At 42.7% G+C, this 16987-nt stretch overlaps 1 protein-coding gene and 1 long non-coding RNA gene across 20 annotated transcripts in view; one reads left to right on the top strand and one right to left on the bottom strand.

Annotated features, from left to right (window-relative positions):
• Positions 1–16987, bottom strand: part of RYR2 (ryanodine receptor 2) — a 260198-nt gene that overhangs the window by 230356 nt on the left and 12855 nt on the right. The gene's annotated exons all lie outside the window — the stretch shown is intronic.
• On the top strand, positions 207–6963 carry LOC308472726. 2 transcript variants are annotated; one of them, XR_013983676.1, is made up of 4 exons: positions 207–386; positions 1224–1338; positions 1968–2032; positions 6782–6963. It is a non-coding gene; the product is annotated as an uncharacterized lncRNA (long non-coding RNA). The 2 variants fall into 2 exon arrangements; XR_013983677.1 differs by lacking the exon at positions 6782–6963 and adding an exon at positions 2400–2685.

Raw genomic sequence — 16987 nt, 5'->3', positions numbered from 1 at the left:
AAGCAAGACAGTTTATATGAATTACGTAAGCACATCACAAATTATATACAAGTCCTCAGATCCCATAAAGATGCATTTTTCTGCATGATTTCTTCTTTGGACTGCTGCAATTGAATTACACTCACCAACTGAGCAGAACATTCTGGAATGTGACCCAAGAATTCAGGCTGCATCATCTACACGCCATTATCACTGCAACCTCTTGACACAAAGGCATTTAGATGCCAAACACTCACAGCATGCTTTGAAGGCAGTCACTAGACACTGCATAATACAAACTGGAGGGTGAGAATGAGGTTATATAAAGGAACAATTAGGAAAGCATGAACCAGGGAAGAGTGCTACAGGAAATAAAGTAAACTGTCATTGTTACAACATATTACTTGGTATGTGTATCAGCTAGATTTAAGGTAATGAAGCAAATTGTACATTAATATAAGCTGCTTCATCCAATAGGCTTATGGTTGAAAAATAAATTTTTCTTAAGCAATAACTCTACTTGTGAGTCCACAAGTAAAGATTAACATTAAGTTCTACTAATACGCCCTTTTTATTATCATAGCTAGCTGTCAGTAACTTACTGAACCAGAAACAAGAGTCATAGAATAATAGATTCAGTTGTCTTCATGGAGGCTATAAATTTACTTTTTCTGCTTTTGTTTAATGCACGTTGCAATGATATTGTTGATTAACTATATACTGCTCTTTGTCCCAAAAGCAGTGATTATCATATTAATACAAAAAATATGATAAAATCACAAAATACCAACACGTACAGTGAATACATAACCATGAGCAGCATTCTTGCTTTCACTAAATGCTTCTCCACAACATTCCATCTTTCCCTTGAAAGCCAGATTAACTGTCACATGTGCACAAGTCCATCCACAATCAATTGCCCGTGGGTACTGCACTCGCCCAACCCCAAAGGAAAAAGCCAAAGGGATAGTTGCCTTTGGTGTCTCTGCCCCTTCAGGGCTGCCCCGCTGGAACTGCCCCACTGGCAGCAATCCCCCATCAACAGCTGCCTTCAAATAAACCTGTTTCTGTTTGGAAATCAGCTACAGCTGTGGCTATATCAAAATGATTTTTTAAAATCCAAAATACTGCACTATTTTAAACAGTTACATGGGCCTTCCAGGCTCATTTTGAAGCTGTCACGCTTGTTTAGTTTGCCATTACCCATGATTAGCACACTTATTGGACACTTCTGTCTGTCAAAGGACTTCCACATAGGTCATATATTTGCGAGGAAACTGGAAGAATGAAGGAAGAGTTGGATGGCGTCTATTTAACTTTATACTTTGCTTTTTCCAGATGTTCAAGCCAGCTCACAATGTAAGTTAAAATAACTGTCGAAACGTATACAAAGTTGTTGTTTCCATTTGGTTTATTAGCTGATGCCCTCTTTTATTTTTAATTTTTTTAAAGGCAGATGATATTTCTCTCACTTTCAATTACTGCTGGTTCAGTAATTACAGTTTTACATGCTGGTCAAAAATTAATTAAACCACACAGAGCTAGCCCTACAGGGCATAAGTCTAACTGGATTGCAGTCTCTCTGTGTAGCATTTCAAATCTGGAACTAGAATTATATATAACCAAGCAGCTCTGTGTGAGGATTCTCAAAAGGTTTCCACCTTCTTCTTTTTTTAAGCTACAGCATTTGACCACATGTAATATAAGATGATAGTTAATTTCTAAGTATGTGTGAAACAGAATATAGGTATAGCCAGTGCTTTTTTCTGGGGGTACACAGGGGTACGCATACTCCTAAACATTTTGTGAATCTAACTTTGGCCTCATTGAGGGACAGTATTTCAATATGAGTAGGAAATGAGAGTACCCTTAAATATTTTTTTAGGGGAAAAAGCACTGGGTATAGCCACTAGTTATGTGGACCAGTAATACCAGGGGGGAAATGAATATATGCTTAAGGGTGCATTCATTTAATCAACACTTCACAGACTGAATTCTGCCCAATGTTTTGACATGAATAAGGGAAGCACTCTTCATACAAACCTCCATGAGAGTATGTACCTTGAAGCTTTGGATCATGACATGAACAGTTTAATTATGAAATGTTTAAACCATTTCCCCACGAGATCATAGCCCAAGTGGTTTATGAAAAGCAAATAAAATTGCTGAGGCTTGAAAACAGTCAATCACAACAGAACACTTTAAAGCACAGAAATAGCCAAATCCACACATTCTTCATTTGCTGCAAGAAATTTAAAACAAAACAGTTTCAGTATTTTCACACAGTAATCTGAGAGCTTTAAGAAGCTATCAGATCAATCCTATGCCTACATTACACCGAGACCACAAATATGCTACCACTATGTCAGTGGGAAAGCTGCAATGTTGTGCCTCTGAATACCAGCTTCTTCCTTCTGCAGTGACCAAAGGCAGATTCTCACATACTCCATATCAAGCCCATTTGTGTGCCTGCAACCAAGGAGTACCAGATTCAATGGACCACATTCTCTTAGATTGCTCTTTACACAGCAGACCTCGCCTACTGATGCTGAGCAAAAGTTGGACCTCCGACCTACAAATCCGCGAAGAAGTCAAATGAGGTTTCTCCTGGCAGATTGGGACAAAGATATCACTGCCTTAGTAACTTCCTTTTTAGCCACAATTTTACCCGAAAGGGTTCCCAACGAACCATCCTTCTGGGGAACAGACAGGGCGAAGCAGAATATCTAAGTGCACATGATCACAGTGTGACCTTATTACCCTCAACAGCTTCACCCTCGTCCTTTTAATTATCCCAGTGACTTGAAATGTTTTATATTGTGATGCCAATAAAGGTATTTGACTTGATCTGAATACCAGTTTCTGGAAATCGGAGGTGGGCAGAATGCTGTTGCACTCCTGTCCAGCTTGCAGGCTTCTGGTAAGCCACTGTGAGAACTAGATGGGCCAATGTATCTCAATTTAACCATTTCCGGAGGTGCCATCACAGACATAAACTGGTTCACTGCAACCCCAGTAAGATCCCATAACATGAAAACAAAATATAAAGATTCAATACTTAGACTAGTTATTTCCTTCAAAGTAGGTCAGCGCCCACTTAAATAGTAATAAAGCTTTTCAGACAGATTTGGTGCAATCAGCTCCATTAAAAATCCCCCCAGGATTCCTAGCTCTGTACAAATTTTGGATACAAACTTCTTTGTAGATTAGGTATCTTGGTCCCAAACCTGACTTGAGAATTTACATTGGAAGAGATGGCCAAGGATGCAGGCCATTTATAAGTAAAGTGAAGAGAGGGTAATGTGTCAGGAGTCAACACAGTTTGTAATAAAATGCACACACTTTACTATTTCGAAAGCTTGTTTGTAATATCAGGATACACAATGGATCAATGCAGTATTCATGCAGTATGTTAATATGAGTGACCAATGCTCCTAGCCACTGTGTGTTATAATATACTGCTCTTGGATCACAATTTTCATGCAGTTGTTAAGTACTAACTGTAACAGGGGCTTGTCCTGTACCCACTTATCTCTTTAAAATTGCTTGGTCTCCCCAGTCATCCATCATCTGTACCTAAGGAATTAAGTCCTTTTTTCTGCCAGAAGCTGAGGAAAGCCTGTATTTTGCAGCTTGACAGCTTCCATCTCTGGCCTACTACCACTTTGTTTCCAGTCTCTAGTCCCTGGGCACTTTCCTGGCTACATGACTGTCTTATGAGTGGCTTGTTAATTTCAACATGTCAATCAATGCTCACTTGGGTCCTGGTCTGTAAAGTTGGACTGATGCCAAAAAGTCCTTTGTCCCTCAGTGTCCCTCTTTTTTTCCTACGTAATGTGTGAGAAACCCAGAAGCCTGATTGTAAGTAGCTGTAATAAGACACTTGTGGCTAAGATCGAGTGTAGTAAGTAGCAATAATAAGATAGACAGATGTGAACTAAAATGTTCTCTTTAAAAGTTTCTTGAAGCAACACCCTGTCTCTTGGGTTGTCCTCTTACCATCTTTTCTAAATAACCTCGTAAAACTGGTGTTGCGGTCTTGAGTGCTTCGCTGCCTCCTCCACCCAGTGTGTGAACATTTTGAAAATACTGCTAATGCAAATGCAAACATCATCCTTCATTCATATATCCATATTGCCAGTGGGTGGGGTATTTAGTGTTTTGGGGGGAGAGGGGCTGTCAAATTCTACATGTGTTTGAGGGAAGCAGGCAGCGTTTACTCTCAAATCTCAGTCATGCACAGAACACAAGTACCTTAGACAGCTCCAATGGACCCTGTTTCAATACCTACAGGAGAAGTTGTCTCTGCAGTGAGTCAGAGACAAATGAAGCCTTATGTAACCAGGCCTGAGGGTAGGCTCTGCCTCCCTAGGAGGAGCTGGCTGGCTGGCTGGTTAAAGCCCCATGCCTTATTTTGTAACCTTTGGCTTCTATGAATCAGGGGAGACAAAGCTACTGTAAGAGATTCATTCTCCAAGTTAGGGTGGTAGGGCTGTGTCGAAATGGGATAAACCCATGTGTGATACAGTATATACAGTGGTACCCCGCAAGACGAATGCCTCGCAAGACGGAAAACCCGCAAGACGAAAGGGTTTTCTGTTTTGGAGGCGCTTCGCAAGACGAATTTCCCTATGGGCTTGCTTCGCAAGACGAAAGCCCATAGGGAAATCTCCGGGGACCTCTTTTAAATGCTGGCGGTGGGGAGCAAAGCCTTTCCCCCCCTCCGGCCTTCAGAAGAGGTCCAGGAAGGCCGGCGGGGGCCGAAAGGCTTTGCTCCCCACCGCCAGCATTTTAAAAGCAGTCCGGGATAGCAGGGAAGAGCTTCCCGCTATCGCGGACGGCTTTTGAAGGCAGGCAGGGGGGAGCAAAGACTTTCGTCCCCCGCTTGCCTTCAGAAGAGGTCCAGGACCTCTTCTGAAGGCGGGCGGGGGGCGAAAGTCTTTGCTCCCCCCTGCCTGCCTTCCCGGGAGAGTGGAGAAAGGCAGCGCCTTTCTCCGCTGTTCCGGACGGCTTTTGAAGGCAGGCGGGGGGGGGCAAAGACTTTCGCCCCCCGCTCGCCTTCAGAAGAGGTCCAGGACCTCTTCTGAAGGCGGGCGGGGGGCGAAAGTCTTTGCTCCCCCCTGCCTGCCTTCCCGGGAGAGCGGAGAAAGGCAGCGCCTTTCTCCGCTGTTCCAGACGGCTTTTGAAGGCAGGCGGGGGGGGCAAAGACTTTCGCCCCCCGCTCGCCTTCAGAAGAGGTCCAGGACCTCTTCTGAAGGTGGGCGGGGGGCGAAAGTCTTTGCTCCCCCCTGCCTGCCTTCCCGGGAGAGCGGAGAAAGGCAGCGCCTTTCTCCGCTGTTCCGGACGGCTTTTGAAGGCAGGCGGGGGGGGCAAAGACTTTCGCCCCCCACTCGCCTTCAGAAGAGGTCCAGGACCTCTTCTGAAGGCGGGCGGGGAGCAAAAGTCTTTGCTCCCCCCTGCCTGCCTTCCCGGGAGAGCGGAGAAAGGCAGCGCCTTTCTCCGCTGTTCCGGACGGCTTTTGAAGGCAGGCGGGGGGGGGCAAAGACTTTCGCCCCCCGCTCACCTTCAGAAGAGGTCCAGGACCTCTTCTGAAGGCGGGCGGGGAGCAAAAGTCTTTGCTCCCCCCTGCCTGCCTTCCCGGGAGAGCGGAGAAAGGCAGCGCCTTTCTCCGCTGGTCCGGACGGCTTTTGAAGGCAGGCGGGGGGCAAAGACTTTCGCCCCCCGCTCGCCTTCAGAAGAGGTCCAGGACCTCTTCTGAAGGCGGGCGGGGGGCAAAAGTCTTTGTCCCCCCTGCCTGCCTTCCCAGGGGCTTTTACATCGCCCCGGACAGCGGAGAAGTCCTCCGCTGTCCCGGGCGATTTTAAAATGCCGCCCGCCAGCATTTTAAGATCGCCCCAGACAGCGGAGAAGTCCTCCGCTGTCCCGGGTTTTTTAAAATGCTGGGGGTGGGAAGAAAAGCCCTTGTTCCCCCCCCCCCCAGCCTTCAGAAGAGGTCGGGGGACAGACTGTCCCCGGACCTGGTCTGAAGGCGGTTTCCCTAGGAACGCATTAATTGATTTTCAATGCATTCCTATGGGAAACCGTGCATCGCAAGATGAAAAACTCGCAAGAAGAAAAAACTTGCGGAACGAATTAATTTCGTCTTGCGAGGCACCACTGTAATCTACATAGCTGCAGCCAAAGCTATTATTGATTAATTTACAGTGATATAGAACTCTTAACACTTTAAAAATGCACATGGGGTAGCATTAGCATGCTGGAGTGAGGCAACTGGAATAAAACCATTGTTTTTGGCGTAGTCACAATTTCTAATAAAACTGGAAATGAACAATCAAATTATTGTGATTAAAAGACCCAACTAAATCCCTATAATTTGTTTGATTTCCTGAAGCAGCAGCGGATACGGTATCTATGGCCATTTTAATCAAACTAGCATAACTGCAGTGCTTAGTGAGTTTGGCTTGGGTCCTAAATTGCTCCCACAGGCAGGAGTATCCTATATCAATCTGAGAATCTCTCTTCATGATTCAGTGGCAAACCATCACCTTTCTTTTAATGCCAGTTACGTTATTTGACTTATTCGCAACTCACACCATTGACAAAGGAAAATTCCCAGGGCAGCATTTTCTTCTTCTGTGTGCTAGTGATAGAAATGCACTATTCTTCCATGTACTTTGTCTAATGACAGAGCTTTATTGGGCTGAAAAGGCTAGTACTGCAGATAACTGAGCAAGTAACCTTTTTTCTAAAGGAAAAGGACACTGAATGGAACAGTCATCTAGATCTCATGTTTCCATTTCAGAATACAAGAACTTGGCTGTTATAATTCTAAAGAAAGTCTTCAAAATGTGAGCCAACTAATCAAAGCACAGCTGCCTGCAGAATTCAACGTTAGGTCATGAACTTACTTTTACAATGAATGCTTTACCAAGACACCAATTCCAACACCAAAACATTTCATTATTTACCCCACTCCGTGTCTGATACCCTCCTTAAATAAATTGGGTTGGCTCCAAAGAAGCATGAGCAGAATACTAATTAAGTTGTGTTCTTCTGCAAATTTGCAGCGCCAATAAGTAGAACACTTTGTGCAACCAACTTCATCATGGCAGATGAAGGGATCGTGCAACTATATATCTGCACAGGACATACACGTGGTTCCCCTTTGCAAAGCAAGCCAAAACAGAAGACAGCAGGCACCCAAGCCATTAGAACTTACTTTACACATGTGTATAAAGATATAAACTATAAATGTCACATCCAACCCATTTTTGGCTCTGTCTCCACTCACCACTAGCTTGTGGCTCAGTACATCCATTTTAAAAAGTTGAACCAAAACCTGCTGCAACCACTTCATGCAAACATGCATCAGTGCAGTAGAGCCGGACAATATCTGATTTTCAACATCATGGGATATCACCAGCTAAATTATCACAATACCTCAATTTATCACTATATATCTACTGCAATGGAGGGCCTTACTGAGCCTCCTCATGGTGGCAGAGGTCCCACTGTACCTCCCCGTGGCAGCAAAGGGTGCGTCACACTTCCCCACAGCTGAAGAGTCCCGCCATACCCCACCCACACACAGTGGTGGAGGATGCACTATGGTTCCCTGCAGCAGCAGAGGGCTTTGCCATGTATCCCCACGGCAGCAGAGGGTCCCACCGTACCTCCCCGCAGTAACAAGCCAAAAGATAGTTTTCTTTAAATAAATTAAATAATTTTAAAAAAACCCTTCCCTTTTGATAAGGAGGAAAGCTATTTAGGGGGAACCAACAACATAAAAACCCTTCCTCCTGTTTTCTTCACAGGTGGGGGCGAGTGTGAGAAAAGAAATAAGAGCTTTCCAGTTCTTTGTTTATGTTCTTTCTTTACTTTGCTGGTGGATTTTTTATTGTCCAGCCTGGGGGGGGGGGTCCTCCTGGACTGTTAGCAGGCTCTGCATAATTAACCACAGAGCCTAGGACTTGACAATCCGAAGGTCAGCGGTTCGAATCCCCGCAACGGGGTGAGCTCCCGTTGCTCGGTCCCTGCTCCTCCCAACCTAGCAGTTCAAAAGCACGTCAAAGTGCAAGTCGATAAATAGGTACCGCTCCAGTGGGAAGGTAAACGGCATTTCTGTGCGCTGCTCTGGTTCACCAGAAGCGGCTTAGTCATGCTGGCCACATGACCCGGAAGCTGTACGCCGGCTCCCTCAGCCTATAGAGCGAGATGAGCGCCACAACCCCAGAGTTGGCCACGAATGGACCTAACGGTCAGGGGTCCCTTTACCTTTTAAGTGGAAGGATACTGGTGAAGCTGAAAGAGTTTGCTGGTTTGTGTGAGGGCTTATCATCACTTCTTCCCTGTTCAGGGAAGCTTTTAATCTGTGATATTTTACTGTATTTTTTGTTTCTATGGAAGCCGCCCAGAGTGGCTGGGGAAACCCAGCCAGATGGGCGGGGTACAAATAATAAATTATTATTATTATTATTATTCTTACTGGTTAGGAGGGGAAACAAAGCTGGAGACACCATGCCTGCAAATTATCTGCAAAGTATCTGTAAAGTATCTGGTCAGTTGAGCTACCCCCTGGGAAACTGTTAAGTGTCCACCTTTTGTTTACCTTGTTGAAACACTTATCACAACAAAACAGGTATTCAATGGTATGGTGATTTATCACACAGCTTTTCAGCAGGTACCATGTTACAAAACTTACATGTGAATAGGGACAGAGTAGCAACTTCCAGTTTATATTTTATCAGTCATAATTTATAAGAATCTTAGATTATGGGATATCTAAAATGTTCTATGGCAATAAATATTATGGCATGTCCTCGAAGGAGGACTTTCAAACCCAAATATGCACATGTGAAAGTTAATCCTTATCCTTGTCATTATGCAATAAAGAAAGCAAGGTCATTATTTGTCATGCTTTTTAAATCAGTTAACAAGCCTGACAGAATTAAAAATTTGTCTGTAATCACCTTTTCATTTGCCCCAATGTCATAAACCATTGAGACAAGCTCCTTTCTAAATGCTGTTGAAAAATTAAGCATTCTGTGATACAAAAGGTCCAACTCCTCCATCTTAGCTAAATGTTAGTTAACTTAAAATAAAGCAAGCTAAAAAAAAGTGCAATTGCACAATTTATTTCTTTTACTTATAGCATGCCTGCTATTACACATTCTTCTCATCCAGCACTATGAAAACTACCAAAAGCCCACCTAATTCTTTCCATGTGTCAGAATTTAAATTGATATATTAATGTGCAAGTGTCAGGTCATCCACACTATTTCATGATAAAACTGCAACCTAAAGGTTTTATCAAATGGTTGTTGTTTTTCCAGCTCTTGACTGCACTGATTCGAGGTCAACACAGATCATGGTGAATCACCTCTAATCTAGATCACAGACTATGGGCATCATGATGTCCAAATAAGTGGTACAGTCATTGCAGGGGAAGGATACAAAACCCCTACAGTGCCACTTAGTTTCTCATCCTTCTGTTAAGATAATCATAAACTGTACTGTAAGTAGTAACAGCAGATTATGATTCTCCTGAAACCAATAAAAACCCCACACACATTACTATGATAGCCCAACACCTTTCATGTAGTAGCATCAGCTGTTATGTACTAGTTAATGTAAACACACAGTACAAAGTAACACTCTTCTCTCTATATCTTTTCTTGTCCCCCACAAGATTTTAATCAAGACCATCTTCAACGATTTAATTTACTGAGTGCTATTAAGGACTATTTTAGAAAACGTTTGTGCCACTATGACGTATTTTGGATTAAACAGCGATACAGAATTCAGCTTGCCTTTTATCAGACGCTTGCTACCTTCCTTTCCTTGTAAATGACATTCAATGCACCTTCAACAGACTATTATTCTATTACCTTTTGTTGTTGCTGCGGGATTCTCTCTCATTAGTCATTTTGACTTCTAACACACCACTGTCATGGAAAGTTCACTTAACAACTGAGATAACATTTCACAGCATATGTAGATAATGTCTTTTCTATTTGACAGCCTGGAAGCTGTCCAGAAGAGCTCTTGTTCTTTTTAAACACTGTTTAGATAATAGTGGGTATAAGATGGCAAAGCTATTAAGTTACCCGAGGAGTCCTTCCAGACTATTGCTTCCCTGTGCAATAAGTACACAGTTATTACCCAGTTGCTGATTGAGTGCCAAAAGTCTTTACCCAACCTAGTGCATCTATTATTGAAGTATTGTTTTTATCCAGCACTCAGTGCAACATTTTATATAAGATACTTTTATTCCTAATGCATCAAAGAGTGAAATATTTTGTTTGAGGAACAATGCAGTTTCCCCATTCCAATACAGCAGAGATTGCAAAAATAAGTGTTGTGTACAATGTTGTACACAGATAAGGCAATCAGTGGTTATTAGCCGTGATAGTTGCGTACTACCTCCACTGTTGGAGGCAGTATGCTTCTGAATACCAGTTGCTTGGGAACACAAAGGGGAAGAGTGGTGTTCTGCTTATTTCCTGATTGCAGAGTTCCCACAGGCATCTGGTTGGCTTTTGTGGGAACAGGATGCTGAGCTAGATGGGCCTTTGGTCTAATGCAGTTGGGCTCTTTTTCTTCTTCTTATGTACATCACTATGGAATCTTCCGATGAAGGTGGTTAAGAAATATTTTAAATAAGTAAATAAAATGTATCACTGTAAATTAACCCTGAATCTCTTAACAACTAGAATCACAGGTCTCCCTGCTAGCTCCAGCAAAATAACCCTTTTGTGCTACCCCACATAGCTACAGACACACTTCTCTGCCCTCCATTATCATTACTAAAGTTTAGTACAGTGGTCTTGAAACTTATGTGATGGTTTGGTACTTGGGGTCCACACACAAAAGCAAGAAACACATCCTATTATAGCCTCTAATTTCATCCACTACTCAGTACTATACTTGGCAAGAGATAAAACCCACAGGTGTTAAGCCAAACAGGTAACCAGTTAGTGGGCAACAGTTCTGAATGCACATTTGAAAACCAAACACAGAACCACGAAGCAAGGCTGTTATTCACGTGAACAGAACTCTGCCTAATACAAGGTCAAATAAATTGTCCAGCTATCTCACTATAGTCAACACTTATTGGCTGTTCTTCTCTAGGGTTGCAGGTTGGAGATTTTACCAGCCATACAAGGATCTTTGCATGCAAAGCATGTGTTCTTCCACTGACTTACAACCCTTCCCCTACTACCAAACAGTGCGTGGGGAAATGGGAGCATGCCAGCTGGTCCCACTAGGTACTTTAACCATGCAGCATATTGTACAAGTGTAGGCTCTGTATGTGCAGCCAGGGACCCTGGTCTCCCTGACCTCTAGAACACAGCTACAGTTTCGCACATATGTAGGGTGTTTTTTTTCCAGAAGTGATGCTGTACAAGCCTTTGTGCAATTAAGAACACACAAAAATACATGAGAGCAGTTTAATTTCATACACATTTCTGGGTAGCAGATACAATAAATACAATTGATACTGCACTTTACGACCGCAAAACATGAATTATAGCAGAGCACAATGCCCCAAGGTCATCAACTGAAGCACTAAGAGCACTTGGCAAAGATGGAGACACAATCAAATATTCTGCACTCATTTGTAATGGCAACCTTCATTTTGCTGATCTCGCTATGGTCTGCGAATAATCAAGAGTTTGTTTTGTTTTCTCATTTACCAATGAGATAGCTTGAGGACACATGTTTTCCATTCCCAGCACTCTTTCTACTACTCCTCTCACAAGGAAAACAGAAATCTGAGCAGAATTATAGGTATCATTTGAATTTTTGTACAATGCATTTTTGTAGAAACAATGCTCCAACAAGCATTTCCCTCTGAAGCGATGACTTCCTTATTTCACCCAAGCAATTTTTTCCACACAAACAACCCCCCACAAATATGTGGTGCTAAAATCACAGAAAGCATTCTCCAACCCCAAAATGAAGCCATCAAGAATGAGCCCAATTCAGCCTCAACATTGCGTACAATGGAAAAGCCGCTATCCTTTGCCTGTGTTCAAGCAAGACTGTAAAATCACAAAATACATCCATTTAATACAACAATGAATAATAAAACCACAAATTAAAAATCTTGAACCTCTGAGAAGTGCAGCCCTCCACCTAGCTCCTTCCATCCCACATAGTTATTAAATTTTCCACCCCAGATAGAGTTGTTAAATCCAGGCCACACATCACAAATATTGAGGGAACAGAGTGGAACAGAGAGGCAGCTGTTAAATTGCTGCATACCTTTCCTGGAGAGGGGGGGGGGAGGGAAGGAAAATAATGGCTGTTAAATATGTTATAGCATTAAATTATCCCAAGCAGCAGGGCCCTTGCATAATAGTGCTATACTTCAGAGATTACTCCCATTTCACTAGTAGATTGAGCTAAGTTTTTGTTATATGCTAGTTTGAGCCATTATTATGTACCGAGCTCATCACTCCAAGTCAAATCCTAGCCTGCTTTAAGACATTTAATGAAATAGCAGGGTTTCTCGTGTGCTGCTCTGGAGGAGACCGAATTCTAAAGGGGTCATTTTATTCCTTTTACTATTTAATGCTTATTTCCCTCTCCCACTCTAGATCTCACCAGAATTTCAACTGCTGCAATCCCCCAAAAAGGAAGCCTACTCAAGACTGCCAGCAGTGATTCAGCTGGAACTGTACTGCAGTGATCTGCAGTCTGTTTCATCAAATATTCAATAAGAGCAAGCTCTCAAAGCCAAATACAGATCTTATTTGATTTGAAGCTCCCCCCCTCCCCTGCACACATATACACCGGCTATCTCCCATTTCTTTATTCGTAATATCAACTTAAAATTCCAGTACTAGTTTTCTTTTAAGCCAGGGGACAGGTGGAGAAAACACCTGTAAACACACATTTTTGTAACTAAAGCTATATCCCACTGCAGGCCAGTTTTCATTCAACCCCATCAGACAGAACCCTGGACGTGAGAAACTCAAAAACTTTAATTCACTAGTGATTCCTTACTGCAAAACAGAAAAGCAGCAGAATTTGTACGAGCTAATGCTTGCTTCTGCATTGCAGCTGAATTCAGCTGATATTGGCCTTAGTGAAGATTTATTAGGCGGATGCTGCCTGGAATAATAAACCAAAAAAGCAAACAGTATCAAATTTAGTCTGACTTAATAAATGACACATTTAGGTTGTGAAAAAGAGAAAGCAAGTACCGTATTTAAAGTTGTGGGCAGCAATGCCTTCACCCGATGATTTATTTCCCCATGCTGATCTCCAAGGCAGTGAAGCCGTCATCTGCATACAAACATGAGAATGGGCCTTTTCTGTGGTGGCTCCCTGCTCTTCCCAGGGAGGCTCATCTGGCACCTTCATTACATACATTCAGGCACAAGGCAGAAACATGCCTCTTCTCCCAGGTCTTAGGCTAATTAAAAAATCTATGGCCTTTTAAACTTTTGCAGGGGGGGCGGTATTGGTTTTGTTTGTTACTATGGTATGTATTTTCATGCTTTTATATTGTAAACCACCCCATGATCCTTGGATTGATGATGATGATGATGATGATGATGATACAAACAGCAGCAGCTTCGGCACAAAAGCTGCCTGAATTATTTCTGCCACAAAAGAACCATGGCTTCTGATTGCAAATCACAAGCTGGTTTGAGAAAAGCTCATCAAAGAGGAGTAATTTCATGTGAACCTGGCTTTAAAAAACCAGTAGTGGGAGTGTGCAGGAGAACTAAGAGAAATATAAATCTCAGAGTAATAGCCCATGTTTGTACTTCTCTTTTCAGTTTACGGCTCATAATGATACATATTCAGCATTCTGGATAGAACATTTTTCCATAAAATGGTTTTAATTTCTATAAATGCATTGTTTCATATATTTAAGTAGTAACATAGAGGCCACATTCAAACACAATGCTAAAAGGCCCCTCAATGGGTGAAGGAAGTGCCTGCCCCCACCAAAAAAATAAAAAATCATTGTCACAGCCGCTCTCACCTTCTCATCTTGCATTTTTTGACACCAGCTCAAAAACAAATTAATTCAGTCTGCCAGTTTAACACTGAGAATTGCTAAAGCAAAAGGGAGGGAGCCCAGAAAACATCCATACTTCTGGCTGTTCTGCATCTCAGCCCAAAAGTGTATAATGTAATGCAGTGTTTCCATTCTGATAATTATAGGCTCAAGCATATTATTAATTACTCTCAGTTTTTCTGGACTTAGTCTATAGAACCTGGACAAAACTACACCCCACCCAATAAAGCTTCCCCCCCCCCCCCCAGTTTAAGGATTTCATGGACTCATAGGTTTCTGTACTGGTAGCACACATCTTGGGCAACACCGAAAACCAGACTCCAACATGCATACTAAACAGCTTGGAACCAGTTTACTTAATTAACACCTTCAAACCATTTACTCACAAGATTGCCTTCCTCATATGTGCCCACTTAAACATTTCAATCTGTGGAACTGGCACTGCTGGAGGTGCCACATGATGCTCGTTCCGCACTTGTAAGAAATCAAGTCTTTTGTGTGGCAGTGCCTACACTTTGGAACTCCCTGCCTAGTAACATCAGGAAGGTGCCTTCATTGTAATCTTTTCAGTGGCTGCTTAAAACACTTCCGCATAAGCAAGTCTATTCAGAACCTAAGCAGAGCCTGCTGGATCAGACCAATGGCCCATCTAGTCCAGCATCCTGTTCTCACAATAGCAAACCATTTGTCTGTGGGAAACCCACAAGCAAGACCTAAGTAGTTTCCTGTGTTCAGCAACATTACGTCACCATAGCTAGTAGCCATTGATAGCCTTATCCTCCATAAACGTTAACAAGCTGTGATCTCTTTCCTCCTGCAGTTTCCAGCAACTCTGACCCCTTCAGCAGAAGCTTCTGCTTTTGTAGCTGGAGTCAGTCAGCACACACACACACACCCAATATTGTGGGGTGTAAAATCTGTGGGGGAAACTCCAAAACAGCCCAAAGAGGATAAGCATGCTCAGTGGGTACTCATTTATTGAAATGTGAACTGCTACTACCAAAAGTAGGTAAAATTACTGCAACGCTGTCTCTTTGTCACCCTGACAACTGCGCAAGCCTGGCTAGAGCAGAGAAAGTATTGCATGGCCCACCCTGACCTACTGTTTTGCCTCCTCCCTTGGATAGAGCTGCTTTGTGATGCAGACAATGAATTCCCATCTGACACATCTAAGGTCCCAGATTCTCTAGACCAGCCTTTCTCAACCTGTGGGTCCCCAGATGTTGTTGAACTACAACTCCCATCACCCCTAGTTAGCAAGGCCAGAGCTCAGGGATGATGGTAGTTGTAGTCCAACAACACCTGGGGACCCACAGGTTGAGAACCGCTGCAAGTCTAGACAAACTGTGGGCTTGAATCCTGACATCTATGGATGTCTAGCCATAATCCTATCCAGTTGGTTTCCTTATAAAATGGTAATTTTTGCTCGTATGGTACTTGTGTTAAGATCTGACTGCTGCTTCTTTGTGGTGCTGCTCAGTAGGAGTAAGTACCGCCTCCAGTGTCAGAGGCAGTGTATTGGGTATCAATTGTGGGGAGAATGCCGTTGTGCTCATAGCAGGCTTGCAGGCTGCCCATGAGCATCAGGTTGGCCACTGTGGGACAGAATGCTGAACTGGAAGTGCCTTTGGTCTGATCCAGCATAGTTCTTAAGGTCTCAAAGCAGGCCTGTAATGTCCACTTTTTAGAATGCAATGTAAACTGTGCCACTGCTGAGTAACGGGGGAGGGGGGAGAGGATGGAGACATTTACACTTTATACCACACATAATTTGTATGTGCATGTTTTCCACTTTCGTTTCTTACTTCCATAATGAAAATTGACGTTTAATTCTGTATTATCTAGCTTCGCATGGCAAAAGCCCATCTCTTCAATCCATGGAAGTCAGCTGATTAAATAACTCAACTATATTTCCTCTATTTATGATGCTTTGATCACATTGAGACTTCATTATCAATAGGCACCTTCTGGGAATGAAATCTACAAGTGCAAATCCTGAGGGGGGAGGGAATAGTTGAAGTTTGTGCTTTATTTTATTCAGAGGCAAAGTAAATAAGCTTCAAAACAAAGATGGTAAGATGCATTCTGTAAAATTTAAGGAGCAAACCTGACACGCAAATATATATGGTGAAACCCCAACATTCTCCATTTGTGAAAAGCACCCTGAGGAGCCTACAGTTTTTGAGCAATACAATAGCAGGGAGAGGAATGCTTAATCCTTTCCCTACAAAATCCCCCCATTTCTCTAAATATCACAGTGTCCCAAAATTGTAATTACTTTTCTAGAACATCATCAACAGAACAGTAGAAGCTGTTGAGGCTTTGTTACATCCCTGTGTGTCCTACATGTAGTTAGGCTCTTTAAGAAGAAGCAAACGTTGTCTTCCCTCCTCAGGAAGGAAAACATGAAGATAAAACTCTCAAGTATGTTTTCATAAACATTTACATACATTTCAACTTCAATATTTCAATCATCCACACTGTAACTTTGTTATGCAATGTTGTAGCACAATTAGAAAACACGTGTTGCTCTTAATACAGTGGCAGATGAAGACAGCAGCAGGCCCCTCCCTGTTCTAGCTGGACAACCCATTCTTCCACCACAGGGCCACCTAACACCAAGTGCCCTGTGAGTGCTCCTGCCCTACAGGATCTCTTTTGTGTGTGTATTTTAAGTGCATGGCTCTTAGAGCGTCTGTTGTTTGTTATCCTGCAAGCCGCTTAGAGAACTGCAGTCTGAAAAGCAGAATACAAATCTACTCAATAAATATATGATACACACAACTGACCAAACACAGAACTGACCAAAATGGAAAAAGCTTTCTTTCTGTTTTGCTCCTTCCTAAGCTCTAAAGTGCGACTTTGTAACATATTCATTATATATATTCATATATTCATTCATTCAATCAGTTCGTTCGTTGTTTCTAATCTGAATATGCTTGACCCTAATACTTTGCTTCACATTGCTTC

Source organism: Podarcis pityusensis (assembly GCF_964106645.2).
Source record: "Podarcis pityusensis genome assembly, chromosome: 3".
Lineage (NCBI taxonomy): Eukaryota > Metazoa > Chordata > Lepidosauria > Squamata > Lacertidae > Podarcis > Podarcis pityusensis.
The sequence above is the reverse complement of the archived record's forward strand: the minus strand, read 5'-3'. Positions and strand labels throughout refer to the sequence as shown.